This window comes from Lichenostomus cassidix, chromosome 3 (assembly GCF_008360975.1).
Source record: "Lichenostomus cassidix isolate B80296 chromosome 3, HeHo_3.0, whole genome shotgun sequence".
In the NCBI taxonomy this organism is placed as follows: Eukaryota; Metazoa; Chordata; class Aves; order Passeriformes; family Meliphagidae; genus Lichenostomus; species Lichenostomus cassidix.
In genome coordinates, this window is record NC_139483.1 from 95721414 (window position 1) to 95737269 (window position 15856).

A 15856-nucleotide genomic window follows, 5' to 3' on the forward strand; every position below is an offset into this window, starting at 1 on the left:
CTTCACCAGGTCCATTGCCCTTCTCTGGACACACTCCAGCACCTCAATGTCTTTCTTGTGGTAAGGAGCCCAGAACTGAACACAGGACTTGAGTTGTAGCCTAACCAGTGCTGAGTACAGGGGGACAATCACTGCCCTCATCCTGCTGGCCACAGTATTTTTGATAGAACCCAGGATGCCGCTGGCCTTCTTGGCACACGCTGGCTCATGTTGAACCAACTGTCAACCATGATCCCCGGGTCCTTTTCCACAGGGAAGCTTTCCAGCCGCTCTACTCCCAGCCTGGAGCACTGTCTGGGGTTGTTGTGACCCAAGGGCAGGAGCCAGCACTTGGCCTTGTTGAACCTCACACAAATGGTCTCAGCCCATTGGTCCAGCCTGTCCAGATCAAATGTCAATTGATTGCTGTCCAATTGACATTGAATGTCCACCAATTATGAATTCATTTACCATGTGCCTTCTTGACATAATTCAATGCTTTATTCATTTTACCTCAGGAAGTAAAAATCCTGGCATTACTCTCAGCATGTTGCATCTACATAGGCTCTTTGTCAATCAAACTTGTAATCTCATCAAAGAATGAATTCAGGTTTTTGTGACAAGACCTATTTTCCATTAGATCCTGTTTTCTGGCATTAAATGTATTCTGATCCTTTGATTCTTTTTTAATTGAGTTCCATACAGCCCTTTCTATTATGCTCCTCACACTGATATCAGAAAACAGACTAATAGACACCTGAGCTATCCTGCTTGCTGTCTTTCATAAAATACTGAGTTTTGTTCTTTTTATGAGAAATGGTCTGTTATTTCTTCACTGAGGCTCTTGCCAATTTTTTCTTCAATTTCCAGCTATTTTAACTCACTTTCTTTTTCCTAAGCACTTGGTTGAAATCTGTTCAGCAATGTAAACCAAAATGTAGTAAAAAATATTACATCAGATGTGGCATAAAAGCTACAAGAACTTGCAAACACTGCTTGATGTGCAACACAAAACAAAAGGTGTCAAGGTTGACCTTCAGTGCCAGCAAACACTAAGAAAACTCTGGGCAACAGAGGCCTATTTTTTTCACTTCATAATTAAATCCCCAAAGAGGTCAATTTTGTACTATCTGGCTTCATTGCAAATGCTTCACACAATTCTACTATTAATTTTCTACATGTTATATCCATACTGCAAAGGATTTTCCAGATTATGGACGGTGACCTCCATCAAACCTCCAATTCTGAAAATAGGAAATCCATTTAGATCTGGTCTGCATGAAGAAATTTGCTATTACAGTAAGTTTATTAGAGAAAATCGCTAAGTTCATGATGCAGAGCAGAATAAAAATTATTTTGACTCCAGAAGACAGTTCTGACCAAGAGTAGTTGGAGTGGGGCTTCCCTACAAGAGTAGAGGCAGCAGGAGCATGGCAGGACAGTGAGGTTAACTGGGTAGGGTATTCACTGACTCAGACCTCATCTCAAAACCCTCAAACAAGGTGAGCAGAACCGAGCTACCACAGTAATTCTGGTCAACTGAGAGCCCAGTGATGGCCAGGCAAATCTGTAGTGGCAGAACTTAGTCACTAGCAGACATTTTTGTAGGACTTCTGCCATGCTTCCAATGAAGGTGTCTCAGTGGAGAAGAAGATTCTGTAGGTCAGTGTCTGCAGTTGTCTAATGCAAGAAGGATTTCTTGTGCTACGTCTAACTTTTGCTTGCGTAATGTGGAGCCCTGTCACTGGATTTCATCAAAGCAACAAACTCTGTATCAGAATCCTGAGTATCTCACCTCATAGTTTGTTGCAACTATTGTTATGAAGGAAACTCTCGGTTGAGGCTGTGAAATTTGGCCAAATTTTTAATATCTGTTTTCTTAAGCATTCTCAGAAGCTCTGCTTTCAGGTGAAACAGAAAAAGCAATACTTATCATGCTTCCATCAACAGGTTAAAAACTCTTCCTTCTTTTTCACTGGATAAGGGTGAAACTTAAAGGAAAACAATTCTTTGCTGAAAGAAAAGTATAATTTTGTAGTATAAAATTATTTGTTAGAGACATTACCATTGTGAGCAATCCAGTTGTAAGAACTTGGTTACCACTTGTCAACTGAGATGCTATAATGGCTCATCTGCATGTTTCTTCTTATTGCAAAATCAAAATGAAACCTAAGAGGAGGTTTATGCTAATAATTTTATTTTACAACTGCAGCAGGAACAAGACAAGGAGCTTGCATAGACTCATACACTGTGGATGTCTGATAAACAATAATTTGCCAATTGTGATAAGTGAATTGCTTGTAATTGTAATATATGCTATGATATTATTTTAATTTTATCAGTATACTGTAATTGCATACTTATTTCCAACTCAGGAGACTTAGAGACAATCGAATTATTCAAAAGCTTTTGAATATGAGGGTCCAAAAGTTCATCCATGTTGCTTCCTGATTCACATTTTACTGTGGTTAAAGTTCTCAGAAGCAGATAGCTCACTAACTTAAGATTCAGGGACATGTAGTAAAGTCCCAAACTCGGGTGACTTCTTGAAGAAGTGGTGTTTTCTTGTGTCAATAGTAAATACTTTTAAGAAGTAGAATAGCTTTAACTCCCTGAACCTTGGGTTATCTGATTCAATGGCAGTGACTTTCTAAATGCTTTTAGTAAGAAGATACACAAACACTCTGAAGCCCTTCAGAAAGGCTCTAAATGCATATGAATTGTCCATTTGACTTTTCCAAGGTCCTGTGTTTTTGTGTAAGTGCACCAGATATAGGCTTGTTTGCTTGCTTAGATATGTGCCAAGATCTTGAAATTTGAAGCTTTCGAGATGAGAGGTTCTAAATACCAAAGAAGCAACACTGCAGCAGGTTGCCTTCACGGTTCATGTAGCTCCATGCAGGAGAAGCAGGACACTTAAGCAGCAGGCTGATCAGTGAAGACCTGAAACTGTTTCTGGAAAACAAATGTTTTGCAGTTGTTTGTACTAGGACACTAAGAGTCAACATCTTTTTTCCTTATTCCTCTGAGAATTCAGGTACAGTCTGGCATGTTTAAAAAATCTCATATATTTTGTCATTCCTACACAGCACCCACTTGCATCTGCCTTTTTATTTTTTTTTTCCTTTTTTCCTACTTGGAAAATCTAGAGCTATTATAATTCAATAATAATGTTGCTAATGATATTGTTCCTGGCTGTAATAGATAAGTGGTGAGCTAACCACTTTAAAGCAGCTGTGTTGTATCACTGACACTGTCAAGTCTGATTCTTACAGCTTAACTACACTTGTCCTTCATGTTGCATGTATGTGTATATATATATACATATGTAGTCACAAACATATGAGTCAAGATATAGGGAGGTACCATGCTCTGTACATCTTTATCAAACATACAAAACATGGGCACACAAAAGGATATGGGCACAAAGTGAAAGATATCTGTGATGAGCAGATATATTCCTTCTACACACACAGAGCTTTACTGAGAGAGCAATAATATTAATAAGATCTTACCTCATCACCAATACAAACTCACAAATAAATGATCACTTCAAATGTTCACAACTCATTTGTTCTCTGCTTATCCTTTGTTTTTTCTTTTCCCTTTCACTGCCAATATGTCACCTACCTGTATTTGGCTTGACCCCACCTCAAAAGATTTTCCCACATGGCTGTGAAAGACAGAAGGATGATATTCATATTCTTGATATTTTTTTTACTTATAAAAACCATAGACAATTCTCAATTTTCAATATCTGTGCCTCTTTTCCAGTGAAGATAGTAAGAGCTAAGTGGTTTGTAAGAGCTAAATGGTCTGACTTTGCCTGATGTGATTCTTCCATCAGGATGTCTATTAGCAGCACCATCTTCAACTGTACAAATAGGTATAAAGAGTACATATTTCCACAGCCACAGATACACCTGTAAAAACTGTAGCAAAGTTGTGTTTGTAACTCCACACCACATCATGCTGGTTTTCTATTTTGAGGTTTGTGTTTGTTTTTTTGTTTGTTTGGTTGGTTTTTGTTGGGTTTTTTTTTGTTTGTTTGTTTGTTTGTTTGTTTCCTGGGGGTTTTTGTGAGGTTTGTTGTTGTGGTGGTGTTTTTTTTTGTTGTTGGGAGGGGTTTTGTTTGTTTTTGTTTTTTGGGTTTTTGTGGGTTTTTTGTTTGGTTGGGTTTTGATGATTTGGGTTTTTTTGGTTGGTTGGTTGTTTCATTTGTTTAGTTTTTTTAGTTTTTTTAGTTTTTTTAGTTTTTTGGGCTTTTTGTTTGTTTGTGGGGTTTTTGACTGTATAAGAAAGTATAGTTGAATAAATACCTCTATGTCAATGGAATAAAGCAAAAAGAAGTGTCAGTAAAACATTAAGTCTTCATACAACTGCCTAATAAATTGTTCACACAAAGCCAAAAATATCAGAATCTGGCTATTTTCTTTGACAAGAGAACACTATTTTTACTTGAATATGAATTTTAAACTTTTTTGAGACTTCCTACAGTCTAACACAGCTTGGAAAGTGTCCTCATAGCAGAGGAACTTGGGTTCTTTGGGAAAGAAAATAATATAGTTTCTCCCTCTCTCACTGTAACCAGCACATAGCACTAATTCAGCCAAGAAACAAGAGGGTACTACTTCCTAAGCTTTGTTGAATCTCATTTCTATGATTTCTTCATAGAATAATGCTATTTTAAAATCTCTGGTGTAGATCATATATTCACTTTTTTCTTTTCCTGTATTAAATAAATACAGATATAGAGCACTGTGCTCTACTCCAAGCAGTAATTTGTGAAAGCAACTGCATCTATATTATTATTAACAAGTCCTAAAGTTTCTAATCATTATGCATTTGTAGTGATTGAATGCAATTGTTGGGAGGAAGCCATAACAGAAGTTAGTACCCATAGAAAACAAGTTGGATAGATCCAAGGGATGCAGCCTGCATGTGCAAGAGGACTCAGAACAAGCAGACAGACCAGCTCATTCCCTCAGTGTTTGCATCTTGCTCTGATGAACAGAAGCTATGAGTTTAGCTGAATTTTTTTATAGGTACAATGTTAGGTAACACGCACATGTATGCAAGCTAATGGAAAGAGATTAGCCCTACTGGTCTAATTCTTCAAGGAAGATGAAGCAGTTACATCAGCCAAAGGTTTTCATGTACAAAATACTAAATTCATACAGATATTGTAGGCTACTCAGAACATCCACTTGGGACTACACACCACACTGAGGGGAAAAAAAACCAAAACCTTAAGTAGGGATGTAAATATTTGTCTTAATCTAAGTAAAATATTTCCTAAGCAAGAGACTTCTTGAATTGTTACTTTGCTATAAATATTCTGTCTCTGAAATCTTTGTTTTCTTCCTTGTATCATCTCCCTCCAGTTCTGCTCCTGAAACAGAGTCAGCAGCACAGGCTACAGCACAGCTGAACTTCTGCACTTCCTTTTAATAAGGACAGATATGCAGGGAACCAGAAACTGAATAATCAGTTTACCCAGCTAGAGACAGACACTCTTCTCATCTGAGAAAAGCATGTTATTTGCTGAGGTAGATATGGTATATCCTTACTAACATTATTTTAGACACAATTTTTCTACTTCCCTGATGTTTCCATTTCTCATCTATTTCACATAACAAAGTACCACATTTACAGTAGTAAGCATTACACCCTACTTTGGAATATTTTTTACATATTGTACTTCTTGATATTTTAAAATTATGTAGTCTGACTTTAGTATAAAGATTGCCAATGCTGAGTCACCTTGACTTGGGAGCAGCATTTTAAACAATTTTCCAAGCCCAATAATGAAACAAATATACAAATATTGCACTACTTCCAGTAAGGATTTCATAATGGCCTCCTCCATGGAAAAGTGATTAAGGCAATTTGAGTTCACTAGCTCTATTTATGTTGTCTATTTCTTTAATATTGAAAGAAAAATGCATGGTGTAGAAGTCTATCTTTACACCAAGAGTCAAGCCCCAGGCATTCCTTAGAGACTTTTTCTGGTATCTTGAGAAGACAGCACAGAAGGGTGTATCCGTGGCAGCAATTTGAAATTTGCACCCTCTGGCAGATCTCTTTCCATCCACCCACACTGGAATCATCATTTCCCAAAGTAGACATGCCACCGTACAAAGTATGATAAAGACACAGCAGCAAGACCAACAGCGGGGGCAGCGAGTGGGGGAAGACAAGAGAGAAAAAGAAAACCCACACAACATCCTCTGCCAGTCACCATAAGAAATGTCTGGGAAATCAATTGCTCACATACCACAAATGTTCATTGCTTGGTATTAAGGTGTGGCCTCAGCTATTTCTTATAAAAAGAACAGCAGCATAGTCTGCTCTCAGATAAGCTCATGCATATTCTTTGGTGGGAGGAAATTTGGGTTTGGGTTTCTCTTGGCTTATATTGACAAAGGCCAAGCTTACAGAAGCAGGAAATTACATACGAGGACATTATATCTCTTTCCACATCTTGCCAAAGACTGAAAAGTCAAACTTTGTCTGAGTTTCTGGAGCTCAGTTTACCATCCCTTACCATCCCACCATTTCAACTTATTTCTACACCATAAAATGGACAAAGCTTGAGATGCCTAGATGGAGAATGCCGGAGACCTGAAAAGTTATTTTCTGAAACTCTAGTAGCAGCTGTAAAAACAAAAAAGCTCAAAGTTTCCAAACTGAATGTTGTAAACCATTCTATCCTAATTTTCATTTACTCTCCTTCATCTATACTTTATGTATCGTCAAAGGTAGTCTCAAGTAATCTATTTTCTCTCCATGAGCCAAAGGTGGCCATTTTCCTCTATAAGGTTAAAGAAAACTTATTTATGTGTCAAGAAACATATCCTCCAGATTTAGTTATTGAACAAGTATTGAAGGGTAATATTGAGGTTTTATCTGCAAAACGGTATCTCAACACAGGCAAATACCTGTGTTCATGGTACTTTCACCACAGTGCTGTAAAACCAGCAAAGCTTGCAAGTTGGGATACTGGTTGGTCCTGGCATGGAGAGCAAAGGCTGCACTCCTTTAGCTAATTCTAAACACAAGGTTCATTGAGATTCTAGAATTGGTTTGTAAAATAGAGCAAAATTAGAAGAACTTTGCATTTGTGAGAATCTGAAAAATAAAAGTTTGAAATTAATTCCATGCTGAATTCTCATTATGTACATCTATTTCCACTTGTTTAATTTAACACTATTTATTTCCATCATATATATGAAAAAAAGAATTGCTCTCTTTGGCATGATTATGTGCTTATTCCTCATGACTGAGGAATGACTTTTTAAGGAATTTTTAGAATATTTTGCTTTGTTCTATTTAATCTCCTACGGAGATCAGTGAGAGTTATATACTACACCCTTAAAAAGAAGCATAGATATAATTCTAGTTTAAAATGTCTGATAGCTCATTACTGTGATTGTCCATTCTTATAACTTCAGGGAAAGAAATAATGATTTGTCATGGGCATAGAGGCCACATATCTTTTCAAGAGGCTTCCAGTGACTGCAACTTGCAACTATTGCTGTAAATATAGCACACTAATTTAAGCAGTATGTGTGCTCCTCTGCTGACCCTTACTCTGAGATAGCCTATTAATACCTTTTCAGGAGTTCCCTTCAGGCCCCTGCAATGCAGTGGGTGGACAGCAGGTGGGAAGGGGCTGGGCATGTGGGAATGCAGCCTACTTCCCCAAAGCCCACACCAGCCCAGCCCAATGCAGCCCAGCAGAGCCTGCCAGGACAAAGCCAAGTAGGAGCGACCAGGACAGCACCAGGCAGCAACACAGCAATGTCAGGTCCCCTTCCCATGCTGCAGTTACAGCTGCCCTTGTTGCTTCTGGGAAGCAGAGCTCATTTCTGTAGGTGCATCAAGCATGATTTGGCACTAAATTGCTGAGAGCACAGGAGCTGAGAAGCTATAAAATTAATATGCTAATACAGGCTATAAAGTTTACTTCCTTAAGCTTCTCTTTTCTGTCCCAGAGAAAGGTGGTTGTATGGAATCAGATCATAGCCAGATTTTGTGTGGTTATGGAGGGTTCTTGCTGAAGTTGAGTAGTAGAGTTAAAATGTACCTCTGGAAATGCAAGGAACTGACTGTCCTTAAGGCTTGAGTCCCTGACAGGACAGTATAGCAGAATGCACACCGTTTAAGTTAAAGTTCTTTTTCTGGTTCTCCAAAATGGGGTTTCTGAAAATAATGAGAGAAGAGACAGTGAGACAGTGTCATGTTCCCTATTATTCTAGCCAATTTACCAAGATTTTAAACTTAAAAGTAATATTTTCACAATACCTTGAGTTAGTGTGTTGCCATGCCAAAGCAGAGGAGCTCAGAGTGGCTGGTAGCATTTCTTGTTCCAGCTCCCTCTTTGGCTCAGCATAGCTGTGAAGAAGAAATCTCACTTTTCCAGAGAGCTGTAGCCCATTGCAGCACATTGGGAATGCCTGCCAGTCACTACCCTTGGCTAGAGGCACATGTTACAAATGTTCTTGTATGTGACTTACAGTGGGATGTACAGAGGAGGAGTATACAGGAGGGCTACAGAGGTTCACTGCACACACTCACTCTGTTGGATTTATTTTTTGTTGATATTGCCTGTTTTTTCAATGTTTTCATTAATGAGGGAGGGAGAAGAACAAGGAGATCCTGATGGGACATCTGGAGCCTTGTTTTACACTCCCACACAATAAACAGGGTTGTGCTTTAGACAACACAAGCAATTATTTACACTAAGAATCAAACAAAGGACACCAGAGAGAGGGAAGTCAAAATTTTAATTTGAACAAATGTTATCAATTATTCCCCTATATTTAGGCTATTACTGTACCATTAATGCAAATTAATAATGGTCAGGGTGTCTTTCCTGAGGTCTCTAATACTTTTTTTATGCAGATATGGAAACTAGCTGATGCAAACGATGACATTTGCCCCTTGACTACTTCTGTTTGCAAGAGTCATAACTATAAATATATTTCAACTCAATGGCTTGCACCAGAAATGCTGGAGGATTCATGGGGTCCGGATGGCCTCCCAGCTGGCCAGCTGTGTGATCTTGGGAAAGGCACTTCACATCTGTTTTCTTCCCGCATTTCCTTTGCTTATCTAAGCACTGGTCTCACTGTATGCAATAGGGTGCCTCCCTTTTGGCCTCCAATTGTTGAAACAGAACAAAGTTCAATTTCCTCTCCCCAGCCCCTTGCTTTCATTTTTATCTTTGCTTTCATCTCTAGGAAAATGTGACTCCTGGATCCCCAAGGATGCGTGTTTCTGACTGGAACACCTATGTGAAGCTAGTCAGCAGAATGGTAGGTGTCCTAATGACATGTAAACCTGGAACAAGCAGGCACCCCAGAATGCAGCTCCACCTGGAAGGCCCAGGTGATACCCAGCCACACTGCCAGCAGTGAGGCAGCTGGAGCTGTGTACCCTGGGGCTTGTGCAGAGGCTGAGGCATAAAGGGACTCCTTGTAAATCTGCTGCAGATCTCTCACATCCATCAGTTCACTGCTTGCAAGTCCAGGGGGATGTACTTTAACCTCTGAAGCCACTGAGTTTCATCCTCTTATGCCTATCTACTCATGGTGGAGAACTTGTGTAAGATGAAAGCACTTCAGAGGAATGAGATGGACGAAAGTTTCCATTAATGTCTTGTATCCTTACAATAACAAGGAATCCATTAGAGACTCTGTAGCAAATACCCATCAGTCCTCTCTCATCAACATTTCCCACAGGCTGCACATTTTCTTTCAGAAGCTGGATTAATGTGTCCCTGTTTTACAACTGCATTTAAACTAATGGTGAATTCACCATCTTAATGTGAAACAAAATCAGGTTCTCATCTTTAGTTACTTTCTCTGTTAAAAATAACTTATTTCAAGATTGAATTTGTTTAACTTCAGCTTCCAATCACTGGACAGTTTCTGACTTACATAAGGAACAGCTTCCAGACACTGGCTGAAAGTTAAGGTTAGATAAATATACATTTGTCAGTAAGGCTGAAATCCCTTTGCCTAATTATTTTCAGCTTCCAAACATAACTATGTACGTACTGTGACCAAGTTACTTTTCGTCCTTTCTCTTCATCTAGCCAAATAGGTTTGGTTTATTTAGCTGTTTATTTTCTAATCTCTAATTTATTTGTCCATATGTTGCTGAATTCACTATAGAATTTCCAGTGGTCACCTTATTTGAGTACATCACATACTTGACATGATACAGTAGCTACAACGCTAAGTGTCGTGAACTATTTACACAAAATAATGCTGCATTATTGTAACAGCTTATACCTGGACAAATTTAAGGTCATTGATTAGCCTTAAAATGTTTGTAAATACCTATTACAAATTTTAAAACATATTTCCTATGCTTTATCATCTGCTTCTCTGTTCTTTCAACAAGACACAGGACTGAGTTTGGAGAAAGATTTTTAGTTCTTGAGCCTTGAGAGTCTTCTCGAGGCTTTTTACTTTCTTATAAAAAAAAAGTAGGGCTATATATACTTTTTTTTTTTTTTTTGAGAATGGTTTTATGAAGAATCCTACTACTGAAGTGATTGTGTACCACATAGTTCAGCCTTTTCATGGCAGTTGGATTCATGTGCCCAAATACAACTCTGATAAACTGCTGAAAATAGTTCCTTTATATGGTATGGTCTTATAAACAACTCCAGTTTGTCTTTCTTCTTTTGTTTGTAATGGATGATAAAGTTAATTATAGGTAGGCATCACTATAAGATTCCTAGAAGTGGCATCAGCTACACAGTGAGTTTTTGTATCAGATTTTGGTTTCTAAAGTATTTGGCACTTTGTTTGTTTTCTATTTTATAGTAGAAATGTTGTAAATGGAGAATTTTACCAGTTAAAGTATCAATATTGGTACCCTCAATTCATCAGAGGTGAAAGTAAATGCAGACATTAAAAGGAAAGTGGAAGTACAGTCCCAAATGTATTATAAATTCTATAAACTGAGCATGAGAGATTAGTTTGGCAAAGCTCAGTGAATATTTTCTGTGAACACTGCATTTACTGCCTTTCTACGCCTTCTTCTAATTACTTAGTGCATGCAACAATTTTGCTAAAACAATATAAGAGAAACAATATCAGTCAGTCAATAGGGGAAAAAAAATCCAGGTGGCCCCTGTTACTTTAATTCCACCCTTTTTTTTGAATCACACATCATGGAATATTTGACTGTGTGATCACACCCCTAGAAGATTTAAAAATATTTAGGTGCACTGGCCTAAAAGTAGAACCAGACCCCAATCCAGAGCTCCACCTACAGAACTGGGCTGCTTTTCTTATCTCCTGAGTAATTTACTGTTTATTGGTAGAATTTTTTTTCATGAACTAAAGGTTCTGCTCAGCAAAAACTATACTGAGTGGAAATTAGGCTGAGGACTCATTTTATGGTTCATTTTTCTGTGAATTCTCTCTGTATTCTTCTTCCAGTATGATTTCTCCTTTTAAATAAGCATCAGTCTTTTGAATTGGATTCACTGCACCTATCTATAGCCACCTAAAAATTAGTCCCCTAGTCTGAGTTTGAGGTTTAAACTTTTTTTGCAACCTTATTGTTAAATTACTAAAATTAATTTTCAGCGAGCTGAGCACATACCCACCTTTCAAAGCCACCAGCAGAATCTTTTCAGATCAAGGAGTAACTTCAATGAGGTCTTTTGTCTTTTCTCAGTCTCCATTATTGAGATGATTCTCTAAGAGTCAAGTCAGATCCCTGCACACACTAAAAATTCCAGTGACTTGAAAACTGGAAACATCAAAATCTATTCAGAAACAACAAAGGAAAAAATCAGTAGCAGGGAAGCAAACTTGTAATGAAAACACTTAACAGTTCTGCACAACACAAAACACCAAGTTTCTGATGCCATATGAGCTTGTCTTTGAACAGCCAATTCCCCAGCATGTGCTCTCTAGACTGTTTGGGGTAGTATTTGCTGTGTAAAGTAAAGATGAATCATGGCAGTGAGTGAATTTATGTATGTTGCTATTTAAGAGATAGGGCACTGCAAATGTGTTGCTACATACAAAGTTGGTTCATCAAGTAGTTAAATCATTTTTTCCCCTTATTTAGTGCCTCTTACACACAAGAGAGCTCTTGCTCCTTCACCTTATCCCCATACAGAACTTATTATGCACACATAGGCCCCTCATTCACTCCATATGGTCCATAGTGCTTTCCAAGAGAATTATAATAATGTGGTTCCAACTATCATGCCAGTATAATTAACCCCTGGTCTTTTTCCTGTATTTTGATACACTTGAAATATTACCTACATTTTAAAATCTCTGCACATTAAACAGGCCCTTCCAACAATCATTTTTCCTTTCAATTTCTCTAGTTCATTTAAAAATAATCAGCGACTTATCAATATGCTCAATTTGCAGAGTTAATGGAATCTCCAAGGACTCTTGAGAATCATCTCTTTCATTATTTTTCATCAAATAAATAAATCAAGGCGAGACATCAGAATGTCCTAGCACCTGCCCAGCGTGCCCATGCTGGGGAAGAGGGAGGGAATAAACTTCTCCTAACACAGCTCTGCAGTTCAAGAGGCTCCTCACTGGGTTTCTGAACACCGTTGCTCATAAATCTCCTGAAACTGAATTTCCTGCTGCTGCTTGCAGTCTGCTCTTTTCCGCGATAATGCACTTCCAGAGTGCCATGATACCTGTCTCCTCCCCCGGCGAATCAGGGGGTCTTTCAGTGCAAGGACTTTAGCAGTGCAAGAGGTCAGTGTTGATTTCTCTTATTTTGCTCAGCTTCTGCTTCCATTGTCACCTCGTTCAGTCCTGTACTCTGGTAAATTACGCATCTGCTGGAAGGGTAGTCAATGGTGCGTGCTGTTGGCACCTCTCCAAGTGGCAGCTTGATGCCTACCACCAAGCAGTGGTAAGAAAAACGATGGCTCTTTTAATTGCACTAAATAAAGCTCTGCTAAGTGCAGCTTTGCTGTGTTAAGATCTCATTTTCTCTTACTGCTTTTTCAGAAAGGCTTCTTTACTGATAAAACTATGTAGTGCAATACAAGGGTTCCCACATAGTGATTAACAAAAATAGAATAATAAATTAATTAGAAAAAAACCCCAAAACATATTTCACTAGAGAAAAAAAAGTGAAAAATAAGGAAAATCCAGTTTAATAAGTCCACTGATTAACTAAAGTAATAAATATTTCATTTCTTTAACGGAACTAAAATTATGCCAGATTTCTTTATTCCAGTTCAGACAGCATTTAAAAGCTCCAGTGAAAAGGAGAATTTTAATAAACTGTTGTACAAGTAACACATTTCCTGCCCTCGATTTCTGCATTTAATTTGAAACATTATACAACACGTGTATGTGACAAACAGTGAGAGGGACAAGGGAAAGAGGAAATCCATGCAACTTATTGAATGAGTTATGACTTGATGGCCCTCAGCCATTAAATAATTCTCACTGGAATAAATGGCATTGATTATTGACTTAGAATAATTCTGAGTAATTACAAAATATAGATAGAATAGAGAGCAAGCATTTTGCTGTTGCTTTTCTAAGATTGGCTTTTGGATATTATCTCATTACATTTAGGTGCAATCAAGGAAAATAAAAGTTTCCTTGTCTTTAGAGCTCTGGAAGAAGAATGAGGTTGCCGTTTTGGTCTGACGACACTCTTAAAAAAGGAGATAAAAGGTTTCCCAATATCATTTATTATTTTGTTTCAGAAGGCTGGTTTGCTGGCTTCTTCATAACAACACATTGAAAGAACCTTTCAAATATAGAATAGTTTCTCATAAAAGTCCTTTGTTTTTGTTTTTTGTTTTTGTTTTTGTTTTTAAGACAAAACCGCAAAACAAAATGTTTTGCTTTTGAAGGCTTTCATTTTTATAAGTTGTCTGCTTTTCTTCTTTTGTGGTGTGCCATTTGTCTGCCACCATTATTTTAGAAGCCAAATGGAAAAGATAAAAAAGGAAAGAAAAAATGAATTGGAAAAAAACCTTTAGATAGAGAAAATTTGAAAGCCAAATATGTAAACAGAAGTATCTTTACAGTTACTAGGTGGAAGACCTTTCTTTGCACTCCCTGTACTGGTTGTTGGTGCCTAGGAAGAGGAAAAGCTCTACAGCAGGTATTTCTACATAGTCTACAGTTGGTAGACTATGGTAGAGCAGATATCCACACACTATGGACCAGAGACCTTGTGCCTCAGAACGTGGATGTGCCTCAAAGAAAGCTGCAGCCCATGGAAAACCTATATAGGAGCGGGTCTTTTCTGAAGGACGACAGCCCGCTAAGAACACCTGCACAAGGAAGGTGGGAATGTGAAGGAGCAGCAGAGAGGAAGAACTCTGTTCTGACTGTAATCTCTTCCACCCACCCTGTGGCTTTCGGAAAATGAGAGGAGTCTGGACTTGAACCTGACAAAGTGAAGAGGAAAGGTATTGGTTAATGCTCTCCCTTGTTTCTCACTACTTGAATGTATATTAACTGGCAATAAATTAATAGTTGAGCCTGTCTTACCCATGATGGCAATTGTTAAGTGATCCCTCTGTCTTTTTCTTGACTGAGGGGCTTTCTCATCCTGTTTTCTCCTCTTGTCCTGATGCAGAGGGGGAGCGACTGGGTGGCTGGATGGGTGTCGGGCCCTTGGCCAAGGTTAAGTCACAGTTCATTTTTTAAGATGTTTTCTTAATGACTTTATATGTCAGAACATCATACATGGCAGGCATGTGCCTGGTGCACCAGCATGGACACACATTTTTATGCCTCCTTTTGTATCCAGCCTTTTAAATTGCTCTAAGACTTCCTAGATCCTGTTCATTTGCTATTTAGAGATAAATGTACAAAAGGGCGTAGATATCTCAGGGCACAGTACTGCCACAAGACTCTCAGCCCCAAGTGAAATGCTGGCTTCCCTACAATGAAAGGAAAGACTTAGCTATTGGCTAACAGGAGTCACTGCAGTGATGTGATGAATAGGGACACACCTAACCCACATAAGAAATCGTGCCAGGAGGGATATGTCTTAAAATCTCAAACACAGTGGGTATGACCCACCCAGACTTTAACTAAACAAACACTAGTAACATTTTTACTGAGAAAACCATTCATGCACTCTTTCTATACTCAAAAGAGGGCAATAGGCATCTGTCAATGACAATTCATACCACCTATTTCAATCCTGTTTTATTCTCTCAATTAGCTATTGAAAAAGCCCAGATGACAAGTTTAGATTTGATGCCTAACACTTAGACTGCAAAAATAATTTCAGATTAATCCCAGCCCCACAGGTGTTAATATGCTTAAATATGCAATAGGCTGCTTAGGAATGACAGAGAGTCTTGGAAGATATGTCAAAACCCACCAATATTGGCACAGGGGTGGGGACCTCTAAGTGTAAAGTACGCAGAAACTGCTGACACAGAAGATCAAAGAAAGTAAGGGAAGTGTACCTTGGATTCTTCCCTAAGTGCTGGTGGTCAGGACAGTCTCAGTCAAACATAAGGCTGGCTGTCTTTCCACCTGTGCCATGCCAAGCCAAGAAACTTTTCTTTCAGAGCTGTCTCTTGTCTCACAGACATCTCAGTTTCATTACCCGTGATGTAGTTTATTGAAGTCTATGCCTGCTGGAGGCCCAAATGCCACAAAATGCAGCTACATCCCCATGTAGAGGACTCCCTTTACAATATGTTTCCTTGCTGTTCTGGTCAGTCTTTAGGTGCAGTCAAAAATGTTGCCTTTTAATTTGTAATCTTCATAAAGTTTGAATCCTGACTTTTTGTCCCTTCAGCACTACAACTGAAAGCAAGGAACAGTTGCCAAAATACTGCAATGCAACTGGATCCAGCGTTTAGCAAATGAGCTAATGG

At 38.5% G+C, this 15856-nt stretch overlaps 1 long non-coding RNA gene across 1 annotated transcript; it reads right to left on the bottom strand.

Moving 5' to 3' along the window:
• Positions 1-1373: 1373 nt before the first annotated feature.
• On the bottom strand, positions 1374-11769 carry LOC146440252 (uncharacterized). The gene is made up of 3 exons (XR_014851390.1): positions 11612-11769; positions 8069-8184; positions 1374-2934 (listed from the first exon to the last, which is right to left on the bottom strand). It is a non-coding gene; the product is annotated as an uncharacterized LOC146440252 (long non-coding RNA).
• Between the last annotated feature and the right edge of the window lie 4087 nt (positions 11770-15856).